Consider the following 20,614-nt stretch of genomic DNA (forward strand, 5'->3'; position numbering starts at 1 on the left):
CATTAGACAAGGGTTGCTACACGCCAAATTCACAGGGTGCTTTGAGGACGATGGGATACATCTCTCCAGAATAGGCATGGACTTGTTCCTCCTGGACCTAGGAGAGGCCCTGGAAATAGCAGGATGTAAGTAGGAGCGCCGGCCCTGGTGGGGGGCCCTGGCTGCGACGGTCGCCACACTCCACCCTGTGGTGGAGTTACCTGCCGATCCAGAGGCGGAAAGGTACTCAGGGGTACCCTCCTCAGGAGCACAAAGGGTGCTGAGGCTGATTATCCCCAGGAAGTCTGTGCGGTGGACCCTGGGGTGCGACGGCGCCCAATCTGTCCTACGGGCGGTTGGAAACTTGTACAACCGGGGGTCGCTTGAACGGTCCGCCCCTAGTGGGGGGGGGGCGTGAGTTATATGGTGGACCAATGGTTCACCGGAAGTGGGAGGGGCTATCCCCTCACCACAACCGCTAAGCACCGATTGGCTAAGACCACGATGCAAGTTGGCCCATCAGGTGGTAGGCCGCGAGGGGCAGCTTGCCTTTGGATCGCCTGTAAGATAACCCACCATCTTGGCATATTTGGTATGCTAATAAACCTGCAGCAATTTTCTCCACTAAAAAGTTGTCTTGTCTGCTTATTTATGCTACCTGTATGTTGCTGCGGGAGGGCTGGTGAGTGTGGCCGACATTGGCACTATGATGTTGACGCAGTTGTGATCTAGTGCTCGGAGCTGTAGGAAGCTTCGAACACCAGGATCCGTGGATTGCTGTGAGGTGCTGTTGGTGTTTGCATTCGGTGAGCTGTAGCTTGCATGTTCTGCCAGCTGTGGGAATCCGAGAGCTGTGTCTGCCGACGCCCAGAGGGCTTTGTGCAGGCGGATGCTGCGAGCTGCAGGATGTTGATGTTGTGAGCAGCAGGATCAGATGTCACTATCCCTGTCCTTCCTTATGATCTCCCCTCTCCCTGGGCTGACACGAAATCACTTCAGACAACTCTCAAGACACCAAAGAGCAGGAGATCAGAGACGCCCCCCTCCCGTGGCTCTCCTGCGACACCATGTCTCTCCCTCCGCTCAAGCATGTGTGTGATGCACACAGGGTCAAGGGCAAGGTGCACTGCCCCCTCCAACAGAAAACTGTTAATTGTCTCCAGCCGAGCAGCATTAATCTGAGGGAACGATCGCCCACAGCAGCGCCCTTCATTGCTCTGTCTTTCTCACGGCTACCCCCCCCCCCCCCCCCATCAGCACTATCTGTATCCTCAAACCTCGTCATCAATAACCACACATCCGTGCACTGCATCACACCTTCACGTCCACTCTACACTGCACAGCTCTCGTTTCCAGATGTGCACCTGTCACAGCTCCCTGCTGCCTTCAAGGGTCTCGGTCCCAGCCCACACCCCCGCACTCCATCGCACCTCCACGCCCTCTACACTGCACAGCTCTCGTTTCCAGATGTGCACCTGTCACAGCTCCCTGCTGCCTTCAAGGGTCTCGGTCCCAGCCCACACCCCCGCACTCCATCGCACCTCCACGCCCTCTACACTGCACAGCTCTCGTTTCCAGATGTGCATCTGTCACAGCTCCCTGCTGCCTTCACGGGTCTCGGTCCCAGTGCACACCCCCGCACTCCATCGCACCTTCACGCCCTCTCTACACTGCACAGCTCTCGTGTCCAGATGTCCATCTGTCACAGCTCCCTGCTGCCTTCACACGTCTCGGTTCCAGCGTACATCCCCGCACTCCATCGCACCTCCACAACACTGCTTGCTACAGTTTCTAGAGGTGCATGTGTCATAGCTCGCTGCTGCCTTCCTAAATCTGGGTTCAGGGTGTCGGGGTGGGGAATACATTGAACCATTTATCGATAGAGCAGGGGAAAGTACAGGACCTCGGTTTTAAAGACATTTAACATGATAGAACACAAGGCCATCCAGCGGTGGATGGCGGACAATTTGCTATCAATCCCTTTAGTAGGAATTGAGGAAACAATATGGGCAAAAATGATCTCCCCAAGGAGTTGGCAGGGAAGTAGGAAAAGCGCGACCAAGCACAGAACCTTGAGGGACACTCACAGGAAGTGAAACAGGGATAAACAGTTTGGAGTCGAAGGAGCGGAGAAGGAGCAGTTCAGGTTGTAAGAGGTGAGGCATTTGTGGGGTACACAGTGATGTGAAGACAGAACAGAAGGATGATCTACTGACCCAAACACTGAAGATAGGTTCAGAGGAATGAGATAAAGGTCGTCTAGACGTCCATTAGTGATAAAGTTGTAGATGAATGCAAGTCCAGTTTTTGGTGAATGAATGCCACATAAGACACATGTAGATTTACTACTAGTAATTTTACTATTACACTTTGAGCAACTTTTCAGCTTTGGACTATTCACAATCAATCAAGAACATTTATAAAGCGCGCTACTCACCCGCGAGGGTCTCAAGGCGCTGTGGGGGCGGGGGGGGGGGGAGGGTTGAAATCGCTACTGCTCGAAGAGCCAGGTCTTGAGGAGCTTCCTGAAGGAGAGATGGTCCTGGGTCAGACGTAGGTGGGTGGGGAGGATTCACAAAATCCGAAGGTAAAATTACTCCCAATTGTAGACTTGCATGTCTTTGTCCCCCGAAACAGGGTGGAGACAAATGTACATGTATAAAGTTACTACTGCAAAAAAGCAGTAAGTCAAGCAGCACACACGACCAACCACTGGTATTGTAACACCCTCCCATAGAAAATAATGGATGCTTGGACTTAAAATAGAGCTCCATTTGACAGTGGTGCATAACCTTTTGACCTCTATGGAGCCTCACTTAATCATTTTTGGAATACGGAGGCCCCCAATAAGTAAGTACTGGAAGCCGGGAGTCCCGGACTAATCATTTTTGATGATTTGAACCAAAAAAATACACTACTAACGCAGGAAAAAGTATTCATCAAACAAATACACATAAAATATCCACAGTCATAAAAAAAAAAAAAATTGATGGGAAGGTTGGAGCTTCAATAAAATCAATTGAGGCCACTCATCGTCCGTACTTTATTCTGTTTGATGCACTTGCACTGCTCCCACAACCCAACCTGAAGATATTAATTCAAGACCCGATTCACAAAGGGCCTTTGCACTAAGGGCGGAGGCCCGCAGTCGTGAGGGACCCTCCGCACTTTGGCGGTATCTCCACAATAAGAACCTCATTGGGGAGTTTCCACCCTGAGTATGGAGACTCCCCCACGACTGAGGGGGCTTTTGTCAAAAGTGTGGAGGACCTTTGTGAATCAAGCACTTCAGTTTTAGCACCAAATGTGATATTCCTTCACATTCACAAAACATTTTAAAATGTTAATTTGTACATTTTTCTTTCTTTATATTATATACACTTTATTACCCTTTTAATATTATTTAATTTTCTAAGGAGTCATAGACCCTCTGGGTAGGCTCTGCAAACCCAGGGGTCCCCTGACCACAGGTTAAGAACCATTGCCATATGAAATAATGTTAAATTAGATTATTTCAACTTTTTTTGCGCCCCTGCCATACACATTTTTTATATCAATGATGTCATTTCAGATGTCATCAGTGATGTTATCAATGATGTCATAGAAGATGTCATGAGTGATGTAATATGTGAGGTAAGAAGCAGTGCATGGTGAGTTTGCAAGTTCTAGTTCCTTGAGTTAACTATAATTGCTGAAAAATGTTTTACACTGGCATTTTCACATAACTACAACGTGCCTTTAACAGTTGTTTTTCAGTGAATTTCTATGTTTCGTTAACAAAGTCAGTTTTTTTAGCATACCCAAACAGGCCTACCCCGCTGCGTGCTGGCTTTGGCTGTAACCAGCTTGAGCGTAGCCCATAGGGGCACCCCCACAAAGGCAATGGGGTCAGGGTAAACCGACCCAGCCCCCTTATGTGTGGTTTTGTTTTATTTTCAGGACATGGTGACCAAGTTCCTGAGTTCTAAAATGGCAACAGCAACATTTCTCTTCATGCTGCAGCAGGCCAATCACAGCCCTCTGTCCTGTGGAACCGGTCTCAGTCCCGCAGATCCAGCCAATCAGTATACTTAATTTTGCCCTGTGTAGTATCGCTAAATATCTACAAATTCTGGAGCTTAATTATTCTCAAATGGCTGAATGGATTTACACCAAAACACAAAAGGCATGCTTTGTTGGTAAATATTTAGCTTTCTACCAAATGTGGTGTAATTCCGTTTAGCTAGTTTTGGCTGCAGCATTGTCCAAAGTTCCTATGGAAAACTGCATGAGTAAAATGCGTTTTGGGACCACCCCTTTTTCTTGGCACCAGCTGGATGGATCACCCCAAAACTTTTCTAGAAGAAGTGAAGGTGGATGAATTTTTTGTGGAAAGTTTGGCGAAGATTCGATAAACAACCCCAACATTATTCCCTGGCACAGAAGACAGTGATAACGCCCCCAGCAAATATTAGCAGGTTAGCCTGGATAAAGTTGGAGCACATGGACTACATCTCACCATGGCACGCCTAGCGAGAGGGAGGGGGAGGGGAGGAAGTTGTTGGTTTTTGTAGGGTATAGGAGATTCTACGTTGAACAGTATGACCCACATTCCTTTTGAACATAGATGGGCGGCGGGCTGACCACTTAATTACAATAGACGGTGGAAAAGCAAGGTACTGCACTGTTCCAGATTCACTATACAGCAATTTAGATCAATGCTCAATAAAATTTGTATATATAAAAAAACACCAACGTTATTAGTAAACTAAATAATCGCCACCATGTAATATACAAGACACACACTATATATATATTTTTTGTAACTATTCTAAATAATTTAAATTAAAATTAAGGGGTTTTATTTTAATCCCCTGTCTAAACTATTTTTTTATTGGAGGGTGTTGCTAAACCGGTTGTTGACCGTGTGAGGTGCTCAGCTTGTTCCTTAACTGGAGTACATTTACTCAGTTTTTTTTGGTCAGTTTTCTCTGTAGTAACTCTAGAAGTGATTTTGGAATACGAATGAGCTTACATTTTGTGGGTGAGTGCATGTCCCTCCCTAACACTCCTTTTACCCCCTCCATATTGCTTCCTAAACCATACCTATTTTGTAGTAAGTAAGCCGTATTTTAGTGCTGATCATGTGTTACAGGATACTAATGTCAAGTTCGCTGAATTGCATAAAAGCGACATTGGAGCCTGAACTAAACACTTTGATCGTAGATATGGGCCACATGCACGAGAAACATAATAAGCTGAAGACCACAATAACCGCCAATATGTGACAATAAAGGAGATGCTAAGGAGATGCAACCAGTTGTATCGGAAACGCAGGCTGCGCTGACCGCTCCGCGGAGAGAGGTGGACCTATAGAAAAGAAGGGCCGAAGAAGCGGAGGGGAAGTCAAGACGGAACTACATATGGTGGTGGGCCTACCCGAAAAGATTGAAGGCCCAGGCATGGACCTGTATCGAGAACACTGGCTGACGCATACAGTCCTGGGAGGTAGGATGTCTGTTTTCTTTTCAGCTGAGCAGGCTCATTGAGTACAGGCCCTACCACCATCGCCAGGAGTGCCTCCGCGTCGGGTGTTGGCACGCTAGTTACCGGGAACGAGATAACATTCTTCAGCTTGCTTGCACCAAGAGTCCATGGGAAGTGGAGAATCAGACAGTCACAGTCTTCCCAGACTACACAGCTAATGTCCAGAAACATGGGGCCTCCTATTATGCAGTGAAACTCAACCTCTGACAACTGGAGATCATATACTTGTTAATCTTTCTGGCTAAGCTCCGCTTTGTGAATGGCAACAAGGTGCTTCTTTTTCAATATGCCCATGAGACATGTGACTGGCAAAAATCCAAAGGGGACCATCCTCCATCGGACCAATAGGACACAGAGGATGGTTGGCATCCTGCTCGGAATCGATGCCTCTCCAATTGTAAATACCACCCCTCCCGGGACCAGGCCACACAAGTGGTGGCCGCATTGGTCTAGGAAGGGTCCCCCGGTTCAGGGGGCAGCACCGGAGGCATAGGCATACCAATCCATGAATAGCTCCCTGCTAGAAGACTAACCAGATACACTGCAGGGGGTCCTATAGTTGATGACTGCCGACTACATTGGCGGCTCTCTTGTACCCATTTCCTTTTCTTCTCCTGTGAGAGTCCACTGGACTGGTTGTTCTGCTTCTCAAAGGAGGAGCCTACTCAAAGGAGGGCAGCGGGTTGGGAAACGGCTTACCTTTATTCTGGAACTAAAGGACATGTTGAGCGATTTCATAGCAGTAACGATCTATGGTGACCACGTATTACTGCCTACTGTCTGATGGATTTTTTCATGATTTGGTTCACACAAGAGGTTTCTGGCCTGTTACTGCACAGTTGCGCAATGGCTAGGGGAAGGAAGTTTGAGACCCTGTTGGGGGGGGATCAGTAACGTGTCTGAGCAGTGCTGGATGCTAGAGTCATCTGACTGGCTTCGGTCTTGTAGTGAGTGCGCGTTTCTAACTGCACTTTGTCATGACAGTGCCAGTATACAGGTTTCTCATGTGGAATGCGAGAGGTAAAGGTTTCATATGCTAAGTGTCACAAGATGTACTGTTACCTGAAGAGACGTGCGGCCCATTTCGCTTGTCGCCCGGAGACGCACCTTATAACTCTAGGACTCGGTAGACAATGGCGGCGGGATCTATGGTACCATATATTCTAGGTATGCAAGGGATGTACTGATATGGGTGGCCCTGGGTGTGCCCTTTACGACGTCACACACTAAGAAAGAATTACTCTGAGGATCGCTATGTCGTGGTGGGAGGTATGCTCGATGGAACACCCTTAACACTTGTAGCGGTTTACGCCCCAACTAAGGTCCAACCCGCATTTTATCCGACCCCAACACCCATCTTTCTCCCAGATCCAGCAGCATATACACTTTGGTGCGGGGTTTACAATGGAGTGCTTGACCTAGTGATGGACAGATCCACTCCCCCTCTTCTAGGGGCACACTCTTGCTTCGTCTCACAATAACTGAATACACAGGCTCATGATTTACAAGTAGGGGACATTTGGTGTTCATTGCACCTCACCGACAAGAGAATACTCCCATTACTCGATGGCACACAATCTACATTTGGCCAAGACCCTGTAGAACCATAATCTCTAACTGATTTCACTGAAGTAGGGGAGATCCAAACCAAGGAGTCCCACTTGGCGCTTACATATTGATGCCTTAGCCGATATAGGGTTCTGCTGTCAGATTGGTGAGGCCATTGAAGCTTACTTCTAGGACAAAGAAGGGATGGCATCAAATGCGTTAGTCGAATGCGATGCATTAAAAGTTTTGTTGTGTGGCTTATGTCTGAAAACAGCATATTATGGGGCACATAGTGGGCTGCATGATGATATGACTGGGATAGAGGGTCATTTGGGAGAGTTGGAGCGAGACTGTCCGATGGACTGTGACCAATTTCCGGCTCTTTTGGCCTTACGAAAGGAATACAGGCAATTGGTCAATCAGCTGTCTAAATTCTGATTTTAAGGTATACACACAGCAACAACGCGAACATGGAGAGAAGGCGATTCGCCTACTGGCACAGCCGATACATTTGGAATCCCCCAGACATCCGATCACAGCAATCCAATTGCATTCAGGGCAGTAATTAAACATGCGGGAGGAAATCTATGGGGAATTTGAACATTATTCCAGGTTCTGTACAGAGAGCCCGCTGAGATACACCCAGATGCACTTACTGCATATTGGACACATGTCCATACCTCATCAGTTGACCCCCTCGAGCAACAGGAATTGGTTAGCCCAATCACATTGGAAAAGATACCTGGAGGCGATAGCCCAGATAGCCCGAGGGAAGGTTACAGGTACAGACGGGTTCCCGATTTAATGTTATGGCCATTACAGTACTCGATTGGCCCCGCAACTCCTTCAGGTGCAAGAATGTGTGTTGACTAGTGAAACCTTGCTGACCTCTATGAGGGAAATGGTGATTGTAGTCCTTCCCAAACCAGGGCGGTATTTCCTAAATGTAACATCCTATCAACGCCTGTGTCTCCTGAATCTGGATAGCAAGGCTCTTGGGAAGGTCCTGGCTAATCGTCTCACTACAAAAGTTCTTCTTTAGTGCATTTTGACCAAAACTGCTTTATACCCGGGCACAATACCTTTAATAACTTGTGGTTATTCCATGTTATGAACTGGGCAAGATGCACTGGAACCAAGGGTTGGGCTACCTCGCTCAACATCGAGAAGGCATCTGACAGCTTGGGTTGGCCTTACCTGATGGTAGTCCTGGCACACATGGGGTTTGGCTCTCGCTTCTTGCACTGGGTAACGTAACTGTACACAAATCCGACTGCTAGGGTGTGCACGGGGGACGCGATATCTGCTTCTTTCCCAGTGGCTAGAGGTACACAACAGGGCTGCCCCTCTAACCACTGCTGTTCACTTTGGCAGTGGAGCTCTTGGGGTGCATGCTTCAGGTTCCTGCGCCACAGTGGGGTCTTGTGGTGCTTGGACAACCCCAAATAGTTTCCCTTTATGCAGACCACACATCGATTTACCTGAGAGCTGACCCAACGGTACTGCCAAAGGTCATGGCTCTGTTGACTGCATTTGGAGCCATATCAGGCCTCTGTGTTAATTTAGATAAATCCTGTTTATTTCCACTGCTTCCGAGCCCTGAAGTCCGTCGGGATATAAAGCTGAGCACTTAACTGAATTGGCGGTTTAACTAAATTAAATATCTGGGACTGCAGGTGTATTATGACTAAGGCCTCTGGTTTTCCGCTTTTACTGATTTTTGGAGATAAATACAGACCGAAAACAATGTGTTTCCTGTCTGTATTTATTTTTAAAAGAGGAAAAATACTGACAATGGTGCTTCTTGTGAGAGACTTCCCATGCTGGCTTTCATACATTCCAAACAGCTGAGCCGATAGACAACAGAGAGTTAAAAAACAAATAATGTAAGATGAGATTTCCATAAATACAGGCATATTTTAACATACACTTGTAGTATAGCGCTAATATGTACCTGTGAGTGTAGTGTTTGTGATATGTGGCTGCTTAATTTGCTAAAACCTGACAGGCATCCATGTCTGAGTGCACATCCAAGAGTTAAATATATGAGGAAATACACCATTTTATGGCTATATTTATTCTCAAAACAAAATAAATGTGGATAAATACCAACATTGCAGAATGCGCAGGCTTGAGGACCGCGCTTTGGGTCCGGTATTGGAAAGCGTCGGGAATCATAACTTTAGAACGGCGGGGACGGCATCGGCCACGCCAAAAGTATGGCGGTCGAGCCGGCCCCCTCCAGAACAGGAGGCGGGCCTGTCGTGCACCCTAGTGACACGACAGGCCCGCCTCCTCCACATAGGTCCTGGCCCGGAGGCGTGTCCCGGAAGTGATTAGAATCACTTCTGGGTCACGCGAAGGGACAACGTCCGGCCAGTAGCCCTGGCCGCAAAACAAAATAAATGTGGATAAATACCAACATTGCAGAATGCGCAGGCTTGAGGACCGCGCTTTGGGTCCGGTATTTGAAAGCGTCGGGAATCATAACTTTAGAACGGCGGGGCCGGCATCGGCCACGCCAAAAGTATGGCGGTCGAGCCGGCCCCCTCTAGAACAGGAGGCGGGCCTGTCGTGCACCCTCCTCCACATAGGTCCTGGCCCGGAGGCGTGACCCGGAAGTGATTAGAATCACTTCTGGGTCACGCGAAGGGACAACGTCCGGCCAGTAGCCCTAGCCGGGCCACCAAGGGGTATAAAGGGCTGGGGAGCACAGGAGTCTTTCTCTTTGCTCCTTGCTCCCCAGCTTGCCCCCAAGCCTCGCTAGGAGGCTTTAACTTTTGTTTTGCTTTATTTTGCAGGTTGCTGGCGCTTCCACCTTTGCAGATATCCCCGTGTGGATCCTGGTCATCTGGTGGTATCCGGGTTTTTTCCACTGGCGACGAGAGGATGATCGCGTGGCCAGTGGCATCCGGGTTCGAGGAAAAGGAGACCGTGACATCGGCGCTGGGGAGACGAGAGTGCGGTCGGGTCCAGCATCACCTTGGCCGTTTCAATTTCTGTGCAGGTAGAGCACTCACCCCTCCGTTTAGTTAGAACACCGCGCGTCAGCTGTGCGCGGCGAAAGCATTGCCGCTTAGTTTTCCCTGCCCCGGGTATTGCCCACTTTTAAGGCTTGAGGGGGAAGAGTTGCTCACCGCGCGTCAGCTGTTGGGGATTAGCGCACGTGGTGAAAAGACAGCGGCCAAATTTGGTTTTCCATTCAGGCTTTGTGAGTCGGCATTATTCACGCACGTGGGGAGCACTAATAGTACCAGACACTAGAGGTTCTCTACCGACAATTTTTTAAGCGAACAACTAATCAAATCACCGCGCGGCGGCGATCGTTTTAACAGTTTGGTGTCAATAGCAGGCCTGTTTTCTTAAATTGATAAGCGTGCAATTAAGCAAAGTCTGATCTGTTTTGAGGGGCATTTTATTTGCATTGCATATATAACACTGTCTCTGGGTTGTTCTCTTGCTTTGAGGTCTCATTGAACGAAAGTAAATGTTTATGGTGTCATAGGCAGTGCATGTAAAGGTTTATCATGGGCATTTGAAGCCCTTTCACGGTACGGTTGCTTTTGGGTCTACACTGTCTCCTTGTATGAGAACAAACTGGTTGCAATATAAACACAAGGGGCATTTTGCGATAAACCCACCGCTCCCATAGTCCGCAATCATTTTAAACAGGTGTGGGGTCAGTCTACTTTGGGTCAGAGTACCTTTGTGAGTGGTAGAAGTAATGGCGGGAAAAGCGAAGAGGGGAGAACAGCGCTCTCGTATGGAGAGGCTAATGGAGGAAATGATGAAAAAGGTGGACGAGCTCGGGCATGGCCTTGCTAACCTTAGGGAGAAAGTGGAGGGTCAGGAGGGGAGGGCTAGGCGCACCAATGTGCCCCCCAAGGCAGCTTTTCCCCCAATCCCAAAAAGGGTTAGAGCAAAGAAACCAGTGGGGAAAGAACCTGCTACTCCAATCCCCCAGGTTCCCAGGGGAGACAATCCTGCTGCGCCCATCCCCCATGTCCCTCCCTCAGGTGCCACTTGTGCCTCAGGATGAGGTCCCTCATGTCCCGGCACCCACCCCGGTCCCAGTACTAGAGACTCCGTTGGCACCGGTCCAAGCACCAGCTCCACCAATAACGCCACCCGTCCTAGTACCTATACTGGCGCCTCCAGTGGCGCCGCATACCCCAACACCACTACCAGTTCTCCCTGTGATTCCAGGGCCAATACTGGCGCCTTCAGTGGCGCCGCGCGCCCCAACACCACTGCCAGCCCTCCCTGTGACTACTGTGCCCCCACCCGCCCCCACAGGAGTGCCTCCCACTGGCACAGGGGTCCCTGTGCCTGTTGCACAGCCCACACCCACGGGGGAGACACCACCGGGGGGGCGGGGGTCCCGGGGTCCCACAAGACAGTGTCACATTTGGCGGCAATCCTGCCATGGTTGGGGAAGGCAGGCATCCTTCCTCCAACTGTGGGGGCTAAGGAGTTAGGTACCGATGCTTTGGCAGAGGCAAAGCAAATTGTGTCTCAGTTTAATGCAGGCCTGGGGAAAACATTGTTGAAGGGCCAGCTGCACCATTACCTATCATTTCAGGGGGTAGTACCAGCACACTGGAGAACAAGGGATTGTCAGTTCCCAGTGCGGCATCAGGGAAACAGCAGGAGGCACCTGGGACCACTGCAGCAGGTAAGCTGCCAACATTGCCAATGTTGGACGTCGGTGAGTCCCGCTCTGAGCATGAATTTTTAGGCCGAAATGGTTATCTGGAGTTGATATGAATTTCAGGGTGGCTAAGGCATCCGATCCATCGCTGTCATGGGACCGAATCAACACAATAGCATGGTTGGGTCTTTTTGGGGGTGAAGGACATAGTAACACAAAGAGCCAGTCCTCTCAGCCTTTTCATTCCTTTCGGTCGCAGGATAACACAAGTTACACCAATAATTCGAACGGCACTGGGGGGAGGAAGGGGACGTACTGGGATTTTAATAGACAGACTGGCACCAGACCCCAGGATCAGTGCAGGTTCAAACATGCATGTTCCATTTGTGCCAACCCATCCCACCCCGAATCCAAATGCCTCAAAAAATCAAAGGATAAGGGTAGGAAAAAACAGGAGTGAATCGGTGACCCCGCTCAAATCTCGGTCTCCCATTGATGTAACGCCATTGACACCATGGCTCAACAAGTATCCCTGCCACCTTACTGCAAGAACTCTTTTGGAGGGTTTCAGGGACGGTTTTAGGATACCAGCTCTAAACTATGTGGGGTCACCAGAGTGCCAGAACCAACTCTCTGCACGTGCCAATCCAGGCATAGTGTCCACAAAAATTGACAAGGAACTGCGCCTAGGTAGAATAGCGGGCCCATTTGAGTCTGTACCTGTTGAGAATTTTGTCTGCTCCCCGTTGGGGGTAGTGCCCAAAAAAGTAGAAGGAGAATTCAGACTCATTCACAACCTGTCAGCCCCCAAGGGAAATTCACTGAATGATGATGAGTTTTGCAGTGTAAAATACGCTTCTTTTGACCAAGCGGTGGAGATGCTCAGGGGGTTGGGCCCGGGAGCATTGATGGCGAAATCAGACATAGAATCAGCTTTTCGGTTACTCCCAGTACACCCGGACGATTGCCATCTGCTTGGTTTTAGGTTTCAGGGAAGTTTTTATATGGATATGTGTATGCCAATGGGCTGCTCTGTGTCATGCGCATATTTTGAAAGATTCAGTTCAAACTTGGAATGGGTTTTCAGACAGAAGACAGGGCATCAGTGGGTCATGCATTACCTGGATGACTTTCTTATCTTGGGGGCACAGGGCTTCCCGGAGTGTGGGTGGGCGCAGCAGGAGTTTTGCGCGCTCATGCAGGCTTTTGGGGTTCCTTTGGCCCCGGGGAAGACAGTTGGGCCAGCATCAACGATAGAGTTCCTGGGCATCGAGTTAGATTCCATTCAGAAGTGCTTTAGGTTGCCCATGGACAAAGTCGCCAAGTTCAGAGCTGCTTTACAGCTATGTTTGAGCAAAGAGATGGTCACACTCCAGCAGCTGCAGCAGACAGTAGGCCAACTAAATTTCGCATTACGGGTTATTCCAATGGCAAGACCTTTCTCACGATCAATCTCACAGGCCATGGTGGGGCTCAGGGAGAAACATCACCACACAAGGCTGTCAGCTGAGGTTCGGCAGGTCATGAGAATTTGGAAGGCATTCCTGCAGGACTTCAATGGCAGTAGTGTGGCCCGGTCCGCCCACTGCTTCCGTGGAGTTGGGTTTAATAACTGACGCCACAGGCAGTGAGGGATTTGGTGCCATACTCGGTACCGAGTGGGTGGCACAACGGTGGCCTGCACGATGGCTGGAGAGCGGCTTGACGGGTAACATCGGTTTCCTGGAGCTCTTCCCCATCTGGGTGGCATTGACTTTATGGCCAGAGCAACTGCGTAATCAGTCCGTGGTTTTCTGGTCAGACAACAGGACCGTCGTCAAATGCTTCAACCAGTAAGCAGCCCGGTGTAAGATGATCCTCCGCCTTTTGAAGGAGATTGTTCTCAGATGCATGAAACTGAATATACAATTGAGAGCTAAACACGTGCCTGGTGTCCTTAATCATGCTGCTGATGCACTTTCTCGATTTAAGATGCAGGTTTTTAGGGCGCACCTCCCATGCAGCGGCAGCCCATGCCACCCCCTACCCAGAACGATTCTGGCAGATTGGTGCCCCCACCTACCGGACCTCGTGGCAGCTAGCCTAGCACCCAGGACCAGGAAAGCATACGAAGGGGCGTTCTGGCAATATTGTTCATTCTTGGGAATGGGGTGGGCTGAGAGATGGCCCGACACTGGGGCGCTCCTTCAGTACCTGGGTTTTTTAAAGAGCGATGGGCATTCTGCTGCAGCAGCTAAGCGGCATGTGGTGGCGATCTCCTTCTTTGCCCAGATCAGCGACAAAGGGGATCCCACTAACAGTTTTACGGTTAGGAAGGCTCTAAATGTTGGCAACGCCTCCAAGGGTCGCCCCAGACACAAGGCAGCCAATCGGGGTGGAGTTCATGACGTCATTACTAGGGACCCTCCCCGCAATTTGCAGCATCTCAGGGGAAGTACGGTTGTTCACTGCAGCATTTTCATTGGCCTTTTAAGGAGCATTCAGGATTGGGGAATTAGTGGCCCAAAACAAACTTGATGTACACGGCGGCCTACAGTTTGACCGCATTAGGGTGAAGGGTGACACATTACTAATATCAATTAGGAAGTTCAAAACGGATCAGGAGGCACGAGGTGATGGGGTGGTACTTCACCGGGCACATGGTAACCCATGTTGTCCTCTTTCACATGTGGAGAGTTACCTGCAGGTTAGACCATGTGACAAAGGGGGGCCTTTGCTGATACATGCGGATGGGGTCCCACTGACATTCCTTTAGGATAGGGGCTGCCACTGAAGCAACAGCCAGGGGTCTGCCTAGCAGCAATGTACAAAGGATTGGGAGATGGTCCTCCAATTGTTATAAACGCTATGTGCAAATGCATATGCTGTGAGTGGGTTAATTCACAAAATGCTGATGCATGTGTCTTTCTCTGCTTTCATTACAGTTTCTCAAACCTGTCACGCAGGGGGGAAACTGAGGACACCACAACAGCCGCATTGGGCAACGCAAGGACCATCAACACCAAAGGAAAGACCACAGACAGTTTGGATTGTTGGCCATTCATATGTAAGGCGTCTGTCCAATTTTTTTCTTTACAGGAAATTATAGGGACAGAGCACGGCAGGCAGATTTTGAAATAACATGTCATGGGAAAGGGGGGTCTCTGCTTCAGTTAGTTCAGGGGTATCATACTGGACTTATTAAAGAAGGGTGGGGCTCCTCCCAATATAATCGTGCTGCACTTGGGGGGGGGAACGATCTAGCAAAGTTGGGGAGAAGAGGGTTGGTAGAATCTATAGTCCCAGAAATAGGCTGGCTAGCCAAGACATGCCAGGGTTGCACTATCGGGTGGTCTCAGATGATACCCCGATTCCAATGGAGGGGAGGGGAATCTGTAAAGGCTTTGAACCACTCCGCGAGGAGAATAAATAATAAAATTGAGAGACTTTTCAGGGCTCTCCACTTACAGACCATCGCCCATGGGTGTATTAGGGGTGAACCGTGCTTCCTAAAAGACCTGTCCAAAGTAGGCAATGAGGTGTTCCTAGAGAATATTTTGGCGTGGTTGGGTGGCCTTAGTCGCGTGGGATGACCTTCTAGTGAGCGCAGGGGGGGCGGCTAGATAGTCGGTCAACTTTGCTAGCCTGTGGCAGTAAGGTCATGATTGGTGAGCAGTAAATTTAAGGTCCTTAGAGGGCGGCGCCATTCTTGAATGGGGTCACCCAAGTGGTCTCTCCTAGAACTCCAGGGGCAGTTGGGTGCGGGGGAGGAGGGAGTCACGCTTTCTCTAGGCTGGTTGGCCATCACGCACGTGCACAACGGCGCCAGTAAATGGCACACAGCTGCAAGGGCCCCTTTATGGAGATCAGGTACAGAGCGTATGGGGGTAACCGGGGGGGGGGGGTGAGTACCCTCACGGTGAACGGGCCTGGCCCTCTGCGCATGCACACTCCGGCTGGAGGGTGTGGTTAGAAATTGATAAGGATCTGACACCAGTTAGTGACCTTGCCGTAGGCTCTATTAGGTACGCAGAAAATAAATAATGTAATGATTATTAAAGATATGTTAGATATGGATAGGAAACATTTTGTATTAGAGTTATGTTAAGGTTAGCCATCGGACATCTGTACTTATCAATTGTAATCAGTGTAAAGTATATTTTCTGCTACATTATGTAAATATTGTCAATTTTGATAAATGTTTATTAATCTTTTTTTAATAAATATGGCCGGGGGGTGTTACGCCCCCCGCATCCAAACTTCTCTCCTGCCCCTTTCTGGGTCTTGAGTGGGGAGGAGGGGGTGTAGGTAGTACCTGGCCATACGAGGACGTGGTAACTGAGGAAGGTCTCTGTGCCTTCGATGTTTTGGTGTGGGATCACGGGCTAGGTCAGGAGCAGTTCTTACTGTTTTTGGCCCTACAGGATGCAATGCGTACGACCTGGGGTTCTAAACGGGAGCAGCCTCCCACAAAGGCACCTCTTGTAGCGGCTTTAACAGGGGTGAGGGAGTACCAAGAGGACAATCACACATCTATACTCCGTGTTGCGGAGCAGACCAGCTGCAAAGCATGCGCGATTGCGGGACTGGTGGAAATTTGCGCTTGGGACTGATATTACAAAAGTGGGACCGATGCTTGTAATCGGTTAAACAGGGAACACGAAACGTACAGATTCAACTTATACAATTTCACTTCCTGCACCATGTATATCTCACCCCACACAGGATTAGCAAGATCTTCCGTGGTGCATCCAACAGATGTCTGAGGGGCAGATCCGCAAATTCTGACTTCCTTCACGTTGTTCTGCACTCTAATTCGTCCCTTTTGGGAACAGGGGTTGCAGGTGGTATCAGATGTGACAAATCGTTTTTGCAGGTTTGACACTAATGTAGTACCACTAAACATACTATAAAACGCAGCTTGTGAATAGGCCTCATAGTTTTAGACAACAGAACACTAGTTTATTCTTGTATTTGGGAGAAAAAGAGTAGTTGAGACATTGGGTGACGTTTTGGCAGAAAAGTCTCAGTAGTTGTTTTTAGGTCTCACGCCTAGCGTTGCAGTGCGTAGCACTGCTCGCACAGCGAGACTTCATGTAGGGGCTTCTGAAAGCTGACCACACGCTCATGCATGTGGTTTTGTTATCTTTGCAGGCTATTGGGTGTTGCGTGCGTTTTTCTAACAAAGACAGCACGCAATTGGGCAAATGCAGGCGCATGTCCCACATTTGCCCCACCTACGGCCTATTGGTCTCTGTTCCCGCACGGCCAACATCAGTTTTGCATTATCGTGCCCAGACTCGTGCACCATTATGCAAAACAGATGGCCTGCTCCCTGAAAAGCTCTTGCGCACCACTCGCGGCAATGCTTGTTGTGTTTTGTCTTTCCGTCATGATGACGTTGGTGCTTTCAGATCGCTTATGGCAGTCCCGTAAAATAGATATGTTGCTAGTTAGATACCCTCTCCACGAAGCAGCGCCTTTCTAAGGTGTACTTTAAGCGGACATATAGCAGGTGTTCAGTTTTCTGTGACATTCTGTTGCATTATGTTTGAATAATATCACACAGCGCCTTCCGCTGCTCACGGCCTGTTGGTGTTGATGTTACTTCATTGTTCATTCAGCGGCGGCTGATAGCTGCTCGTGGCCTCTGGATGTCGCGTGGAAGGCACCACGGAACAGGTTCATCGTGTTCATCATGTTTATGGCTTGGTTACCACACAGCATTGGGACCAGCACGTCGGAGGCAATCTGTTGAAATTGCGTGCCTGTTAAGGACAGGACAAGATGAGACGCAAACCTTATTTTGGAGGTGGGGGGCGGAGATAGACTTTTTGCTGAAGCCTTCCTTCTAATCGGTGTACGATAAAACATAGCTCAGCAACCTGCAGACTATAACATGATCTTGGACTCTCAAAAAAACACCACTGACAAATCTGTCAGCATGTAAATAGATCTACTGAATCCAGTACTCCCAGAGGATTCTTCCATAGGAGACCTCGGAGCTACCTGATTCTCCACACCGAGACGATTGAAAGGAACAACATGACGTACTCTTTGTCCCATCTCGGTGGCTCTGGCTCATCAGCACGCCTGCTGACAGCAACAGGTTCAACACTACTGTGTGACAGAATCTCACGCAGCCCCTCAGACATAGAACATACTCCAAGCACACCTCCCCCCCCAAACATCCGGGTCCCCTGGCGGCAGCGGTGCGCTCCACAAATGTTGGATAACTGTCGCAACCGTTTGGAATTCGGCTGTCATGAAGTATTTCTTTTACTACATAATCTCGCAAGGACTGTTTCCAAAGTATAATCATTACCGAATTGTGTGCACACACTCAAACGACCTGTTTTTTTTATGCCTCTCAGTGGTACTCCGGGCATTATCCCTGGAGGATGAAAGGCGGAGTCAGCCTGCTGGGATTTGAGTTTGTGACTCTTGATGATCTTGTCACATGCACTCGCGTCGAACCGTAACACTACGAGGCAGACGTGGCTGACAACACATGCTGGATACTGGCATTAAAAATGCCCGCAATTCGGTGTGGGTGGGTGGGCCAACATAGAGAGGGCAAGGTATGCCCGGGTGCTGCCCTTGTCCCCTTTTTAACACCTGATCTTCGCCGAGCACTTTGCTTTTATTGGGGGGTTCAAACCAGTGGTCGAAAAGGGCAGGATCGGCAGGGCACAGCGTGCCCCTACTTCTTTGATTAAAACGATTCCGTTCCCCTACTTTTTCTTTTCAAAATTGTGTCCCAGGACAGCAGAATTAGCAAAGGCCTTCAGATAAGGCTCGGCTTGCTTTCGTGGACGTTCGGGGACGTGCGGTACGAGCAGAGAAGGAAAAGGACTCTGCCCAGAGAAGACATAGACAATGTCCACTTCTGCTCTGCGCTGGCAGCTGCCCTCCTCCTCCCTTTTTCTTCCTCCTAGTCCGTCTTTCTGTCTAGCTCCTCACTTACTGAAAACCGTGACTTGAAGAAACGGTTCACAACCTCTTTCCTTCTTTCATTTATTTGCTTCCCTGTGAAATGGATCCCAAAAAGCAAAAACACTCTTGCTAGAAATGCCCTTTTTCTGACATTTTTCTATTCCAAAGTGCAGCCTCGGGACGGAGAGAAATAAAAGGTTTAAAATATGAAAAATAAATACATAACAAAATAAAGCGAGACAGAGTGCTTGCAAAGTGACCAGATTGGTTTTATTCACACCTAAACACATTAGCGCCACTTTACAGAGTTTGCAGTGAAGCGCTACTTTTGTTTTCCTGTCTCACTTTGAACAGCATTGTTTTCCCCGGGTGGGGGAAGTACACCAATCCTGAAGGTACTGCAATACCTGGTTGATGGGTGGATTGGAAAACAAAATGTGTACCACGGCTTTGTGTTTATGGATGTGGTCTTTTTAAACCATACTGCTTACGTTTTGTAAGGATATAAGCAATGGACATTGAAAGGGTCCTTTCTGTGCCCTTTAGTCATGTCCTTAACTTTTCAGGTAAAAGCACTCACTGATTTCTAAATAGTGAGTGAGAAATCGTTAAGGTGACCATGTTGTTTCTGCTTACATTTCACATGCTTTACTTAATCTTGCATTCCCTAGGAGTGTTTGCTTTTTCCGGGATGTTGTTACTTTTATTTAGGCAGCATATTACTCTTGTCTAGTGCATAATTTGAATTGAGCCACTTCCAGGTGTTTATAGTGGGCACAATTAGGTTGTAGCTGAAGTAGTGCGAGTTTCTTTCAGTGGGGCAGTACGGTGCTCAGTGGGGGAGAGGATGTGGCACTATGGCCAGAGCTACCGAATTTGGAACTGGAGAACCAGGTTCAAGCCTTCATGACCAGTCCACCAGACCACTCTATTGAGGGAGCATTTTCCCATGCTAGACCTTAGAAGCCCTGGGGTCTTAGCACCAGCAGGTGAACCCTAGCAGTGGCAGGTGTGGTTTAACCTTGAAGGACTGTCCATCACAATTAATACTGACTTTCATCTCCAGTCTTGCGGGCAGGCCTATGAAGCAGCACACCCTAGAGCAACAGTGATCCAGTCACTATGACTCTGTCACTGAGGTCACAGGAACCTTAAGCAGATTAGAGTGGTGCAAACGGTGTGACAGGTGTGACAGCACCGGGCACCTATTTCGGGTGGGGGCGTAGTGTTTGCAAGTATACATCCATACTGGCACCGGAGAGTAGGCGAATGGCCAGCAAGGGGGTCAGCTGCAGGCAGTCATGGCACTCGCAATCCAGGCAAGGCCTGATTACCACCCACTCAGATATCTAGCAAGGGAAGCCTGGAGGCCATAAACGCTAAACACCTGAAACAAGCATTTACAATGCAATAGGTCTCGCATTTGCGAGAGTTCATGCTATTGGCATTGTAAATGACAATGCCTTTTATTTATTTGTTTGAAAAATCAACACATTAATAAAAGGCATTGTAATCTACAATGCCAATAGCTCAAACTCTAGTAAATGCGAGACCTATTGCATTGCAAATGCTTGTTCTTAAAGAGGTAGGATAACAGCAGATCGGAACATGAGGGTATGTGCAAGAATTAAGGGAATGGTTGGATACACTGGACAAGCAGAGAAGGTCTTATAGGGTGATGGCAAGAGGTTTGATGCCAGTGATCTAAATGGGTCAAATGTTACACATGAGATTGGTGGCTTTGATTATCTGAATTCATTCAGAGGGAAATGTGCTGAAAGTATAGTTGAGTGAGGTTGTGGTGTAGTAGGGTCTAGAGGATGGAGGAGTGGCAGGAAACTATGGAATTCCCTGCCAAGCACACTATGAGGCATAGAGGAGCCTTCACTGAAGACAGCAGAGAACAGTGTGCAGCTTCTGCAGGCGCAGACTCACTTAAACATACTTATCTACCTCTTTCTGAAATGCTGGGCATATAGGAGTGGAAAGAAAAGG

At 48.8% G+C, this 20,614-nt stretch overlaps 1 long non-coding RNA gene across 1 annotated transcript in view; it reads left to right on the forward strand.

The window, feature by feature from the left end:
• The window catches only part of LOC146869953 (uncharacterized), a 29,418-nt gene extending 13,620 nt beyond the window's left edge, over positions 1-15,798 (forward strand). The window contains exons 2-3 of the long non-coding RNA XR_014981568.1: positions 9,855-10,060; positions 14,629-15,798. This is a non-coding gene — a long non-coding RNA (uncharacterized LOC146869953). The remainder of the gene's footprint in view (positions 1-9,854; positions 10,061-14,628) is intronic.
• The last annotated feature ends 4,816 nt before the right edge of the window (positions 15,799-20,614 follow it).

The sequence above is a fragment of the Triturus cristatus genome, chromosome 1_1 (assembly GCF_964204655.1).
Source record: "Triturus cristatus chromosome 1_1, aTriCri1.1, whole genome shotgun sequence".
Classification (NCBI taxonomy): domain Eukaryota; kingdom Metazoa; phylum Chordata; class Amphibia; order Caudata; family Salamandridae; genus Triturus; species Triturus cristatus.